A 14,432-nucleotide genomic window follows, 5' to 3' on the forward strand; every position below is an offset into this window, starting at 1 on the left:
GTCCAATATAGCTGCCTTCTGATTCCTCTTAAGTAATTTTGATCAGGCCCAAAGTGGCTAGAGATAACTGTATTGATCTATGACAGTCAAGCTAGGAATTGCTGGAGGGTGATATGTTATCCTACTTAAGGTTTGATGGAGGAAAAAGCAAGTGTTTATGAGACATCCCACTGAATTAAAACCAAGGCCTATATCTTAAAACTAGAAATAATTCTACAGAAGGAAAAAGAAAAGCACTTTGCTGTAGTTATTTTTTCCTAGATGAAATAAAATTAATTTATCTTTTTTATAACTCTTACCAAAGATACTTCACACTATGTATCTTCTTTGAAGCTTGTGTTCTTTTGTAGATATTTGTATTTAAATTGTGTGTGTATGTGTGTGTGTGTGTTTGAGAGAGAGAGATAAAGTAAATTGCCTGAATGAAAATGACATTCTGCAATAATGTGTAATGACACTTTCCAGCTTTCATAATAAGCATTCAGTGGTGGCAGGTTTGCAGCTGGAGTTCTATCAAAATATGAGATGCTCAGCAATCCAAGTGTGGCATTTGATTCTTGTCTGACTAAATGGAGGTCTGAGTTTATACCTTGTTAGAGAGGAAGCACTAACCCAGAGTCAGTACTTGCAGAGACTTGGAAAAATATATATATATAGTTATTTTTTAATGTAACTTTATTATTGTAAAGACATGGTATGTTTGTAGAAAACCTTTATTGTTTTAGAACATGGCATAGTGTTTAAAATCTAAACAAATAAAGGTTGGACAAATATACTTAAAATATCTCTCATCATAGACTACTCGTGCACCTTTGGCTGTAATAATCAAGAATTGTCTCCTGGATTTTTAGAACAGGCTAGTGTTATTTTCATCCTAATGAAAGAACTGATGATCACACTAGTCTTACCTGTGAAGATATTAAACAAGCAATATTTAAGAAATGTTCCTTTGAAGCATTGAAAATGGTCTAATTCCAAACTTCTCAACTCTCTTAACATTCATTTCATCCAATGTATAATTGCTAAATTTAATATGCTGGGTTTGGGATTTTGGTTTTATTTTTGTGTTTTGGGGGGCTGGGGGGTATTATTCCTACATCTCATAATCGTGCCCTTTGAAATATTTATGATTTTAAGATGTCAAAATTATATATATTTTTCTGCATAGAAAATTAATAAAATATAATATGTTCATTATGAAGTCTAAATGTTGAGTTTTTATACTTTATCACTGAGGATTTCAGCTTTATCTAAACCTGAGTTTGCCGTAAATATTTACACCCATACAGTCACTCTGACTGAGAGGATTTTCTTTGCAGTATTCCCCTTTATCTGTGGTTTTGCTTTCTGTGCTTTTGGCTTCAGTTACACGCAGTCAACTCTGCTCCGGAAGCAGATGACCCTCCTTCTGACGTGTGGTCAGAAGGTCAATACATAGTAGCAGCAGAACGCTACCTTAAGATGCCTGGGTTATTCACCTTACTTTGTCTCCTAACCTCAGCATTTTACCATCTCACATCATCATGAGAAGAGGGGTGAGTACAGTACAATAAGATATTTTGAGAGCGAGAGAGAAAGACCACATTCACATAACTTTTTTTAAAGATTTTATGTATTTATTTGATAGAGAGAGACACAGTGAGAGAGGGAACACAAGCAGGGGGAGTGGGAGAGGGAGAAGCAGGCCTCCTGCCGAGCAGGGAGCCCAATGCAGGGCTCGATCCCGGGACCCTGGGATCACGACCTGAGCCAAAGGCGGACGCTTAACCAGCTGAGCCACCCAGGCACCACTCGCATAACTTTTATTATAGAATATTGTTATAATTGTTCTATTTCATTATCAGTTATTGTTTTATACTGTGCCTAACTTATAAATGAAATTTTATCATAGCTAGGTATACATATAGGAAAAAATATAGTATATCTAGTGTTCAGTACTATCTGTGGTTTCAGGCATCCACCGAGGGTCTTGAAATGTCTCCCCCATAGACAAAGGATATTTTTCCCAACATATCACCATCTCCCTTTCTAGAAATCTGTGAATTACACAAAATAAAGAATATTAATAGAATCACTCACAGGTTTGCCTGACATTTATTTACATAGGTGGGATATGAGCAGCTTGTTATAAGCTCTCAGAGACACACCTGTGTTCCAGGACCATCTGAAAACTAGTTGTGTGATTTTCCCCCATCAGAATAATGCAGACTAGAATCTTCTCTAAGATTAATTCCATGTTGTATTTCTGCATTGGCTGTGAACCTATAATTTGATAGTAGACAGGATGAATGAAAATGCTTCAGTATATATAATTGTGGTCACTTTTAGGTTCTAAGGTATGCCTTGCCAGGTACACAAAGTTGGAAAGCCTTTTTGCACCAGCAGAGTGAAAAGATATTTGCTTTAGAGTAAAAGCTGTTACACCATCCATGTTTATAAATGTATGTTCTTTACATTAAATGATTATTCATTGTTTTCTCTAATCTCAAAGTCATTCGTGGGTCAAATCAGATGCTAGAGTGGTGCCTTGTTTGTAGGGACAGGTTAAAAGCAGGTTACTTCACTATGTGGTACTGCATTGTTCTCAATTCCTACCACATTTCAATCCTTCAAGTGATTTATTTTCAAAGAATCTGCTGTCCTCAGATGGTGTCTTGCCTCCTGTATTTTGCCAGGCTGTCATGCATTCTGTAATGGGCATTTCAATAGGTCAAGTTCAAATGCCTTTAAAGGCAAGATTAGCAGTTATGTGCTTGCATTCCCTATGTGCATTATTTGCTTTGTGTCACAATGGGGTCATGAGTGCATGCTTTAATAGCATTAGTGTTGTAAAATTACTCATCAGCAGCAGCCAGTGAGGGAAAACCACAAAAGATAATTGGGAAAAAATGTTTTGGGGATCCACAAATCAAGGAGACTTTGATGTAAATCTCGATCCTAAAGATTAAAAGTTCCTCTAAAATGCCTTCCTTTATTCATATTGATTACTTTGCTGTCAGGAATGTGTTTGCCAGAGCTCAGAAATATGAAAATGTGTGACAGTAAAAGTTCCTCATCAGACTTTTGATTAGGCAATTAAATCTATAAGAAATCTGTTTAAGTGGCTTCTGTTACAGAGGCCCTGTTTGCAGCTTGCTGAGAAATGTGTCATCAACTGGGAGATGTAAGCAAACTTCTAAAATGTGGTTTTGCATTTCAGATATAGACCCAAGGTATTGTGTAAAAAATATTTCTTTGAATTAGAGTGACTGTTAATTGTGACAGATTTCAAAATCACCTTGCTCGCATTTTGACAAGGTGAGTTCTGAAATTAAATTTCCAGTTTGTTCTGACAAAAGACTTTGGTGGGAGGTTTTGATTACTAAACAAACGCAGGCTTCATGTTTTTAAAATAGCTGTCTGTTTGCCTTAGGTTTCCTTTATGGTGGTGGTGAGAAGTAGTTAATTATTTATTTTTAAATCCCTGATGGGATACTTGCATGGGGAAAAAACATTTGGTCTTTCAAAGCAGATGGAAACAATATGTCTAGTAATGTGTTACAACTGTGTGAGAGTTGTGAAGCTTGCCTTTTGGAGCTGTTGGCCCTACTCTTTAACCTCCTTCTGTCCGTAACCAGAAGGGTGCTCCAAAGTCCATCAGCGGACAGACAGCCCTGGGAGGCACAGCTGGGAACAGAAACTGTCCTATGTCCACAGCTTCTATTTTCCGTCGTTTAATATAGACTCCATTCTTTACCTGTTTCCTTGAAACCAGCTTTAACCTGGAACCTTTATCGGGACTCTCAAGCATGTATTTTTAATTATTTATCCTAGCCCAGCTATAGGTCTCAGAACCTCCTGGGTCCTATCGCCTATTTGTTTAGGTCTTTGGATTAACCTAGGCTCTGCTTCTGTCTCTTTTCCATTCAACCCCTGAATTAACCTACTGTCCTTGGTTCTGAGTTTCCTTTGTCTCAGGGCTTAGGTGTATCACGCAGGCATGATTCATGGTCACAGTCACTGTGCCCATGGTCACTGCCGCTGCCATTCACACACAGTATATTATAGAACCAGGTAAGATTATGGTAAACTGAGAGGTAGAGTTTATTCCTATGTGAAGTGATGCTCTAGTAACAGCTAAGTCTTGTTTTTTCTGGTAGTTTTGTTCTGTATAGATGCCACACACACACCAAATTAGTGAATCCTAAACCATTGCTCTCATTTAGGTTCTTGTGAGCCTCTGATCACAATACGTTTATCAACCAATCAATACATAACCTTATGTGTGTTTCTTATTTAATACATGTTGTTGATTCATTAACATTGAACTCTTGGCCAACAGCACTTGTAACTCATGCCTGAATGAAGCATGTCTAACACAGTATGTTTTCTATAAGGCACATTGCAGCCGCCTTGCACTTAGGAACATTAGACAGGACTTCATTATGTTTTGGGGCCATTTTAAACAGCAAAATCACCAAGGAAAAGCATAAATATGCAAAAAATGTGGCACTAAATGAACCAAGGAAAGGACAACAGTATGGGAACTGAATCAAGAAGGCAGAGAGATGCCATGTTTTACATCAGCTGAGAACATGGGCCTCAAGTGATTCCAATTTTTCATTGTCCTGTGCAGGTCTGCAAATGACCAGGAAAATACAGGAAGTCTCGATTTGGGGGTTCCAAAAAAACTTAGCAAGTAGGTGACTGGCACATAAAGAATCCATGAATAACAAGGCTATTAATGATCATGTCTACTTTTCCTAGATATGGCAACTGAGAAGGAAGATTCTGTGCCTTTTTTGTCGTTTCATCTTTATGCTTCCCACTTATTACTGATTTTGAACTAACTTGGAGTGTATTTTCTATAGGTGAGAAAACTACTTCTCCATCTTGACCTGCTTCTCTTCTAATTCTTTTCCTTCTTCCGCCTCAAAAATAGAGAATACTAATTTGATTGGACACAGTGTGGAATTTTTATTGGCTCACATTCATCAGTAGGCATGGTTATTGTGTGTAAAAGATTGTGCATATACTTGTGTTCAGAAAAAAGTTAACATCCAGACCTGTGACTGCTACCCTTCTTAGAAAGGCCTGCTCTCACCTCGTCAACCTCAGCCGCAGCAACTTCTTCCTAGAAGCATCACCAAAGGCACAGGAAGCCAGGGCAAAAATGAACTATTGGGATTTCATCAAGATAAAAAGCTTTTGCACAGCATAAGAAACAGTCCACAAAACCAAAAGACAACCGACAGAATGGGAGAAAATATTTGCAAATGACATATCAGATAAAGGGCTAGTATCCAAAATCTATAAAGAACTTATCCAACTCAACACCCAAAGAACAAATAATCCAATCAAGAAATGGGCAGAAGACATGAACAGACATTTTTCCAAAGAAGACATCCAAATGGCCAACAGGCACATGAAAAAGTGCTCAACATCGCTCGGCATCAGGGAAATCCAAATCAAAACCTCAATGAGATACCACCTCACACCCATCAGAATGGCTAAAATTAACAAGTCAGGGAACGACAGATGTTGGCGGGGATGTGGAGAAAGGGGAACCCTCCTACACTGTTGGTGGGAATGCAAGCTGGTGCAACCCCTCTGGAAAACAGTATGGAGGTTCCTCAAACAGTTGAAATTAGAGCTACCATTCGATCCAGCAATTGCACTACTGGGTATTTACCCCAAAGATACAAATGTAGGGACCCGAAGGGGTACGTGCACCCCAATGTTTATAGGAGCAATGTCCACAATAGCCAAAGTGTGGAAAGAGCCAAGATGTCCATCGACAGATGAATGGATAAAGAAGAGGTGGTATATATACACAATGGAATATTATGCAGCCATCAAAAGGAATGAGATCTTGCCATTTGCAACGACGTGGATGGAACTGGAGGGTGTTATGCTGAGTGAAATAAGTCAATCAGAGAAAGACATGTATCCTATGACCTCACTGATATGAGGAATTCTTAATCTCAGGAACAAACTGAGGGTTGCTGGAGTGGTCGGGGGTGGGAGGGATGGGGTGGCTGGGTGATGGACATTGGGGAAGATATGTGCTACGGTGAGCGCTGTGAATTGTGTAAGACTGTTGAATCACAGATCTGTACTTCTGAAACAAATAACGCAACATATTTTAAGAAAAAAGAAAAAGAAGAAGATAGCAGGAGAGGAAGAATGAAGGGGAGTAAGTCAGAGGGGGAGACGAACCAGGAGAGATGATGGACTCTGAAAAACAAACTGAGGGTTCTAGAGGCGAGGAGGGTAGGGGGATGGGTTAGCCTGGTGATGGGTATTGAGGAGGGCACATTCTGCATGGAGCACTGGGTGTTATGAACAAACAATGAATCATGGAACACTACACCAAAACAAATTATGTAATATATGGTGATTAACATAACAATAAAAAAATTTTTAAAAAGCTATGTAATTTGTTAATAAAAAGGCAACAAAGTAATTAAAAAAAAAAAAAGAAAGAAAGGCCTGCTCTCCCAAGATGTCCATCGACAGATGAATGGATAAAGAAGACGTGGTATATATACACAATGGAATATCATGCAGCCATCAAAAGGAATGAGATCTTGCCATTTGCAACGATGTGGATGGAACTGGAGGGTGTTATGCTGAGTGAAATAAGTCAATCAGAGAAAGACATGTATCATATGACCTCACTGATCCGAGGAATTCTTAATCTCAGGAAACAAACTGAGGGTTGCTGGAGTGGTGGGGGTGGGAGGGATGGGGTGGCTGGGTGATGGACATTGGGTAGGGTATGTGCTATGGTGAGCGCTGTGAATTGTGCAAGACTGTTGAATCACAGATCTGTACCTCTGAAACAAATAATGCAACATATGTTAAGAAAAAAGAAAAGGAAGAAGATAGCAGGAGGGGAAGAATGAAGGGGAGTAAATCAGAGGGGGAGACGAACCAGGAGAGATGATGGACTCTGAAAAACAAACTGAGGGTTCTAGAGGGGAGGGGGGTGGGGGATGGGTTAGCCTGGTGCTGGGTATTAAAGAGGGCACATTCTGCGTGGAGCACTGGGTGTTATGCACAAACAATGAATCATGGAACACTACATCAAAAACTAATGATGTAATATATGGTGATTAACATAACAATTAAAACTTAAATAAAAAGAAAGAAAGAAAGGCCTGCTCTCAAGGTTGGCCATTTCCCGGTATCTGGGAACTTGGATTTTAGTAGTGTTCTTACCACCCTAATTGATAAGAGGGGCTCAATCTGACTAAACTTTTGTGTAAACAGCACGGTTTACACTGAAAACCTGCTTTTCTGCTGGGAGTCAGGAATTTTGATAAGTGCTAGGCACAGGGTGTCCATGCAATCAACCCCCAACAAAAATTTTGAGTCTTGGGGCACCTGGGTGGCTCAGTCGTGAAGCGACTGCCTTTGGCTCAGGTCATGATCCCAGTGTCCTGGGTTTGAGCCCCACATCAGGCTCCCTGCTCAGCGGGAAGCCTGCTTCTCCCTCTCCCACTGCCTCTGCTTGTGTTCCCTCTCTTGCTGTGTCACTCTCTGTCAAATAAATAAATAAAATCTTTTAAAAAAAATTTTTTTTGAGTCTCCAACGAGTTTCCTTGTAGACAACACTTCACAAAGTCGTCGCCGCTTGTTGCTGGAAGGATCCTGTGTATGTTGTGTTGACTCCACTAGGAGGGACTCCTGGAAGCTTGTGCCTTATTCCTTCTGGACATAACCCCACACACCTTTTGCATTTACTGATCTTGCCTTGGGTCCTTTTGCTGTAATAAATCTTAGCTGTGAGTACAACTGTAGGCCGAGTCCTAGGAGTCTTCCTAGAGAGTCCCCAAACCCGTGTCATTTTGGCATCCTGACATAACCTGCGTGCCTCTCAGTACCTTGTCTCTCACTATTCTTCTGTGTGCCGGGGAGGCCAGTGGATGCAGGACCTTATCCCACACTCTCAGCTTTCTCCTTCATCTCCTTTATTCCATGCATGTGGCTGACTCTGAAAGCAGCCTATCTGAAAGTTGCTGTCTTCTTTGTTGGGTGTCTTTTCTCCCTTCACTTTCTTTTCTCCATCCGACAGACTAATGGCCGTAAATGCCCTGGATCTGGAGTCATCATTTACTAACAGCTGAGGGCTCCATTTGAAGCTATTGCTTACATCCTCCATATCAGCCTCACTTTATCAAAGAGCCCCATATTGGGGCTAGACACTGGCTCAGTTACTAATGCCACGTTTTCTCTTCTTTGCATCTTGTTGACCTCATATACAATCCCTGATACACACAAAGTAAGAGTGCATGACACAAAACAGAAGTAGTTGGCAGAGCAGTAGTCAAACATTCTTTGATCACTTTTGTTAAAAATCATGAAGATACCACCCACAATGCTGGGGACAGTCCTCATCTCTTTCTATTTTCTATCCATCCTCTTCTTCAACCTGTCTGTTCCCATCTTGTCCTTAGTGGGTTGTGCTGTGAGGATTAGTTGTCTAAGACATGTCTTTTTCTCTTTGTTCTCTTACCTACATTCTCCAACCTCTTTTTATCAAATCTCATAATAACACCCATAACTTACAGAACAGCCTGTATTCCCCAGAAAATCGGCCTTGATTCCATCAGCCATTTTTATTACACTTTTGAAAAAGTACCAAAGACCAGTTTTCCCACCATGCTTTTGTTTATTTCATACAGAAGAATCACCGCACCCAAGATAGCATTTGTCAGGTCAACACATGACACAGTGAGGCCAATTTGATTGCTTATCAGGTGTCACATTTTTAGAGTTATACTTTGTCAGGATGGAGGCTGATAGCTTGTTTCAATTGACTTTACAGATTGGTGTCTTTCTGGACGTATAGAATTCCAGAATTGACCATACATCGCAATGATTGTAATTCCTTTTGAGACAATTCCCTAAATTTTAGAGTCATACTGCTTAAGTTAAAATCCTGCCTTAGGTTAGCTCTGTTATCTTGGGCAATTTTCTTTTCATTAACTTTTCTCAGCTTTAGTTTTCTTATCTATAGAATGAGAGTTCCATGAATGAATAGATGCGAAGTATTTAGGGACACAGAGTAAGTGCACAATGCTGTTAATAACAATGATAATTTTATTACATAGAGAAAGATGAATATGGAAGTCTGGAAGCAGGATGGTGGAGCAGACAGGTATGAATCAAAAGTCTAGTTCTGCGACTTTTGGGCAGGTCTCTGTTCCTTGGCTTTCTACCTTATTAAAATTAAGATAATATATCCACTTTCAGGGTTTATATGAAAAGTAGCAATTATATAATAATAGTGCTTAGAATTATGTCTAGCATATAATAGACAAATAAGTAACTATTATAAGTGTTACGGAAGAAATTTAGGCCAGCCTGAAGAAATTGGGAGTAGACTATGGTTAATTAGTTACTTTTTCTGTATAATGATCTTATTTATGAAAATGTGTTTTAAGATACTGCTCTGAGGTGATAATATTTCCATTACAATTTCATAGTTATTTGTCTGCTTGCCTGACACCTCCAGTAATTGTTCATTCCTTTAATGAAGTTCATAGTTTTAGGACCTTAATCATCTTTATATTCTGGTTCCTAGCAAAATATCTGATTCTCAGTAGGTTCTCAGTAGCTTCTTGCTAAGTTCAATCTAGTTCTCATTGTGTTGTTATAAATGAGGAGCATACAAATAGGAAATATTGGATATTGCCAGAGGTACTTCTATGCATAGAAATAATCTTAAAATAGTCCTCAAGAAAGAAAAAATATTATAAAGAAAAACCAACAAGAATCAGTTAATCATTTATATGATCAAAGACTTTTTTAGCACTTACACATTAATTATTTGACTAATTCGGGAAAAGGTAGAATCAGACTTCAAAACTTGAATATTAATTTTTATTTTTCCTCTCTGTTACTTATGAAACCAAATCCTCTTAATTCTTTTATTTTTGAAGTTTCTTGCATCTGTCTTTCTCTTTTCCCATGGCTACCATCCCACCTGTTGATACAACTTCAATACCAGTTCATTAATTCATTGACCAAAATGTAGAGGAGCATTAGAGACTATTCACATTACATAATAGAAATGATTTTTCCATGTATATTTGGGAACATTTTTCATGAAATGATATCCAATATCCATAGCTCTTGGCCTTCTTTTATATTTAATATCAATATCTACAGTCAAAATTCTTTGAGGCATCAGCTAAGGATGCATCTCAGTGAAAAGTTTCAGAGAATGCTCACCCCAGTGACCTCTAGTCATCCAGGGAGCAGGAGAACAGGGTTTTCTTTTGCTTTGCTAGAAAAGCTCCATTATTATCAAAGGAAACAAACTGAAAACTCTTACATACTCTTTTCTGTCTTGCATTCAAACCTTAATTCAAGACATACCAGTCATCTGAATAACCAGAAAGATTAGCTTAAGTGTCATTACTTCCTTGAACTTTTCTTGATGCTCCCAACAGATGCACACACAAACGCACACATGACACACAATCCCATACATGTGCCAATAAGCTATACCAATATATATTTGAAAATCCATGAACTTTGGAATCAGATGTAGTTTTGAATCCCAGCTCCACATTAGTAGTATGACCTTGGGCATGCCACTTAGTCTTTTGATAGTCTAGTTTCCTTTTCTGTCAATGAGGATAATACTAAACTCACAGAATTTTAGTGACAATGGAATGAGATCAAATACATAATATGCCCAGATCTTTACATGACTATGATAAAGTCCTCTGTAAATATTAAGTCCACCAAGTCTTTCAACTTCTATAATTCTTCTCCAATGACCCCAAGCCACATCTGCTCTATCTTTATTGTTTGTTCGTGTCAGTATCTCTTACATATCTTCCTGGACTGCAAACATTGTAAGGGCAGCAATTCTGTCTATTCTCTTCTGTGTGTCCACAGATCCAAGCCCGAGTATGCTTGATTCTAGCCCATGATTTTATCGATTGTTTCCTACAAAGAATCGTTCTGAACTGAACTATTTTTATAAATTATTCCAGTATTGTCTATCATTAACGGCCTTTTCATTGTGATTTATCATGCTATGGAAGCTCTAATGGGGATGCTTACCATCTGCATCTAAGAACACTGTCTTCTAGAGCCATTAGCAGATTTATCATGCCATTGTGCTTTCAATTCCTGCTGAGGATCTTTCCATGAGCACTTTTCTCTTTTCAGGTTCACTCTTTTCACCAGCTTCTCCATATTCCTTTATTAGGAGTATTACCTAGTTTCATGAAAGTTTGACCTTTTACAGAACTATCAACAGCCCTAAGTGTTTGCAAGTCCTTAATATGCTCAGGTGGGGGCTGCCATGATTTTCTATGTACACATTGTGTTTATTCTGTTTTTAGTTTTCTCTGTTTGCTGAGATCTAGCTTTTGTTGATTTCATTTTTGTTCTTCCGTGTAATATTCATCACCTGCTTACAAGAGGTCAGGCATTGAGAATATGGAAATAATGCCAGCCTTGTCTTCGTTGAGCTATTGCTTTAGGGGAAGAAAATAAACTAAACTGTATGTACACAAATAGTTATGCAGTGAAAAGCTGTGGTAAATACTATGAAAGAAAAATAAAATACGTGATGAGCAGTTATGAGAGGAAGATCTGTTTTGTGAAAGTGGCATTTGAGATCTAAAGTATGAGTAGAAATTGGGGGCAAGAGGGGAGTGATATCTGGGGTGCTATGATGGCAGAAAGAATCACACATTTAATGAGGTAAAAACCAAGCAAAAGCAAACAAAGCACCCTGTGGTGGGAGCACTGTGCCTCTAAGAAGCAGAATGGAATGAGATAGGCCTGGAGAGACAGGCAGTCCCCCCACAAGGAAACCTTTGTTGAGAAGACCTGAGATTTAACCAGAGAGGAATATTTACCTTCCAAAGTGTTAGAAGCACGGTTAAAAACAGTCACTTCAACTGTTATGGGGATTAGAAAAGGGCAAGTGAAGAAGGTAGAATCCAGCCAAGAGGTTATCAGAATAGTTCGAGCAACAGATGATGATGACTTTGGCCAGACCTGAGGTAGAGAGTCTACTCTTCCACAGAGGGCAGGTGAGGACAAAGGGATACCTTCTACATGCACAGTATGTTGAAAGTAGAACCAAGATGAAGGGTAAAGGGGGATGAGATATTAGAAAGGACTTCAGTGGCTAGGGTATAGGTGCCATTTATTCATGTGTGGCAGTTTGGGGGAGGAACTAATTTTTAGAAAGGTATTAAGAGTTCATTTTTATTTATTTTATTTATTTTTTAAAGATTTTATTTATTTGATAGAGAAGGAGGGAGAGAGAGCATGAGCAGGGGGTAGGGGGAGAAGCAGACTCCCCACTGAGCAGGAAGCCCAATGTGGGGCTCGATCCCAAGACCCTGAGATCATGACCTGAGCTGAAGGGCCCCAAGAGTTCATTTTTAAATGTAAGTTTTAATTCCTGAAGGATATTTAAGTAAATTTAAAAAATAAGCGGTTGGGGGCGCCTGGGTGGCTCAGTTGGTTAAGCAACTGCTTTCGGCTCAGGTCATGATCCTGGAGTCCCGGAATCGAGTCCCGCATCGGGCTCCCTGCTCAGCAGGGAGTCTGCTTCTCCCTCTGACGCTCTTCCCTCTCGTGCTCTCTGGCTCTCATTCTCTCTCTCTCTCTCAAATAAATAAATAAAATCTTTAAAAAAAAATAAGCGGTTGGATGTATCCATCCAGAAATCTGAAAAGAAACTTGGACTAGAGATATAAGTTTAAGAATTATCAATAGTTGTGGAAATTTGGGAAAATTCACAAAGAAAGTAGAATGGGAAAATAAGAGGATCTTAGGGATGCTATGTTGTACTGAACCGATTGCTCCTTCAGGACTGAGACACTCATTTCCCCAGCTACTGGCAGTGTTGGCTACAGATTGTGCAGAGCTGAGTCCCTCGCCAAGAACTGGAAGGGAATCTCTTGCTCAAATTTCCACCTCCTCCCCGGGACAGCTCATATACAACGAGTAGACAAGGTGGAAAAACAAAAGTTAAAGATCGTTGCTTTGATGTGGAACAGTTCTAAAGGACTTATGTCAGCTTCAAATAGCTCTAGGATCAGCTGAGACATCAGGGAAAGCACATGAAGACATCTGGTGTCAGAAGTCGTCTTAAGAAGCAGGCTCTGAAATAGGATCTTGCTGTGGGAAAACCTACCAGTTAATTGGCAATCAAGATTCTATCACTAGTCATCTTTGGAGAGTGGATAACTCCTAGCTTGTTGTAGTGATCAGTTGTTTCAAACTTCACCCAGAATAGGCTAATAGTAGAATGGAATACATCTGTAACTCAAGCATAATTTAGCGGTTTGAGAAGTTCAAGGCAAATCGCTCTTGTTAAGTGCTATTGATACGTTGAAAAAGAGACAATGAAAGACTGGGAGTAATTATTTTAAGGTGGATTGTGAAAGCCGGTGAACCTACAATTTAAGCTGATAGGTGAAAGCCAGAGAGCCTCCTCGGCAGAATCTAAAGAGGATTTCAGCCCCTGTCACCAGAGGACAGAAACACCAGATGATCAGTCTAGGACTTAATAATAGGGGGAACTGTGTTTCTACTGAGTTTGAATTTTTAACCTTATCAATTCTGATACATAAAGATCAGGACTCTGGTTGGAACTGAGAGGAATCCTGAGTCAAGATGGAGACATTTGTGTTAATGCACTTAGAAATCTTTTTTTTAATTAATTAATTTATTTTTAGAGAGAGCATGAGCAGGAGGGGTAGAGGGAGATGGGGAGAATCTCAAGCAGGCTCTGCCATGAGGGAGGAGCCAGATATGGGGCTCCATCTCATGACCCTGAGATCATGACCTGAGCTGAAACCAAGAGTCAGATGTTCAACCAACTGTGCCACCTAGGCACTCCAATGAACTTAGAAATCTTGAACCCTCAGCTTCCCCTTAACCCTCTAGGTTGCAAAAGTGGCCTACTCATCTGTCTTAAAGGCTAGTCCTCTTCTCTTGCTTGAAAATGATACCAACTTTGTTTTGCAAACAACACACACCTCTTCCAGTACCTACATCTAACTCTCCTCATGGACATCAGATGAATAATTAAGGGTCAAGTGACGATATGAAACTGCTTGAGGACATACTAGGTCAGTTAAAAGAAGAAAAAGTATACACAACAAGAAGTTACAGATTTAGCTGATACATACCTAGGAAGGTCTGGGAGAATATATATGAGTCTGAACACTGAGGAAACTGGTCAAGATAGGAAAAATTTACCAAAAGGGGAGCATCTCCCATGATACAGAATTTAATATCCTTGAAAAAATCCCAGAAGACAGTGCTAACATGATGCGAGGATCACTTTTGGATATTTGAGAAAAAGATGGCCCCCATTAATGAAAGTGAAATGTCAGAACTCCATGGCTGATGGTGGAGGAAGGAACAAAGGGCAGACCAGGATGGATAGAGTGGATAAG

Source organism: Zalophus californianus, chromosome 11 (genome assembly GCF_009762305.2).
Source record: "Zalophus californianus isolate mZalCal1 chromosome 11, mZalCal1.pri.v2, whole genome shotgun sequence".
NCBI classification, from domain to species: domain Eukaryota; kingdom Metazoa; phylum Chordata; class Mammalia; order Carnivora; family Otariidae; genus Zalophus; species Zalophus californianus.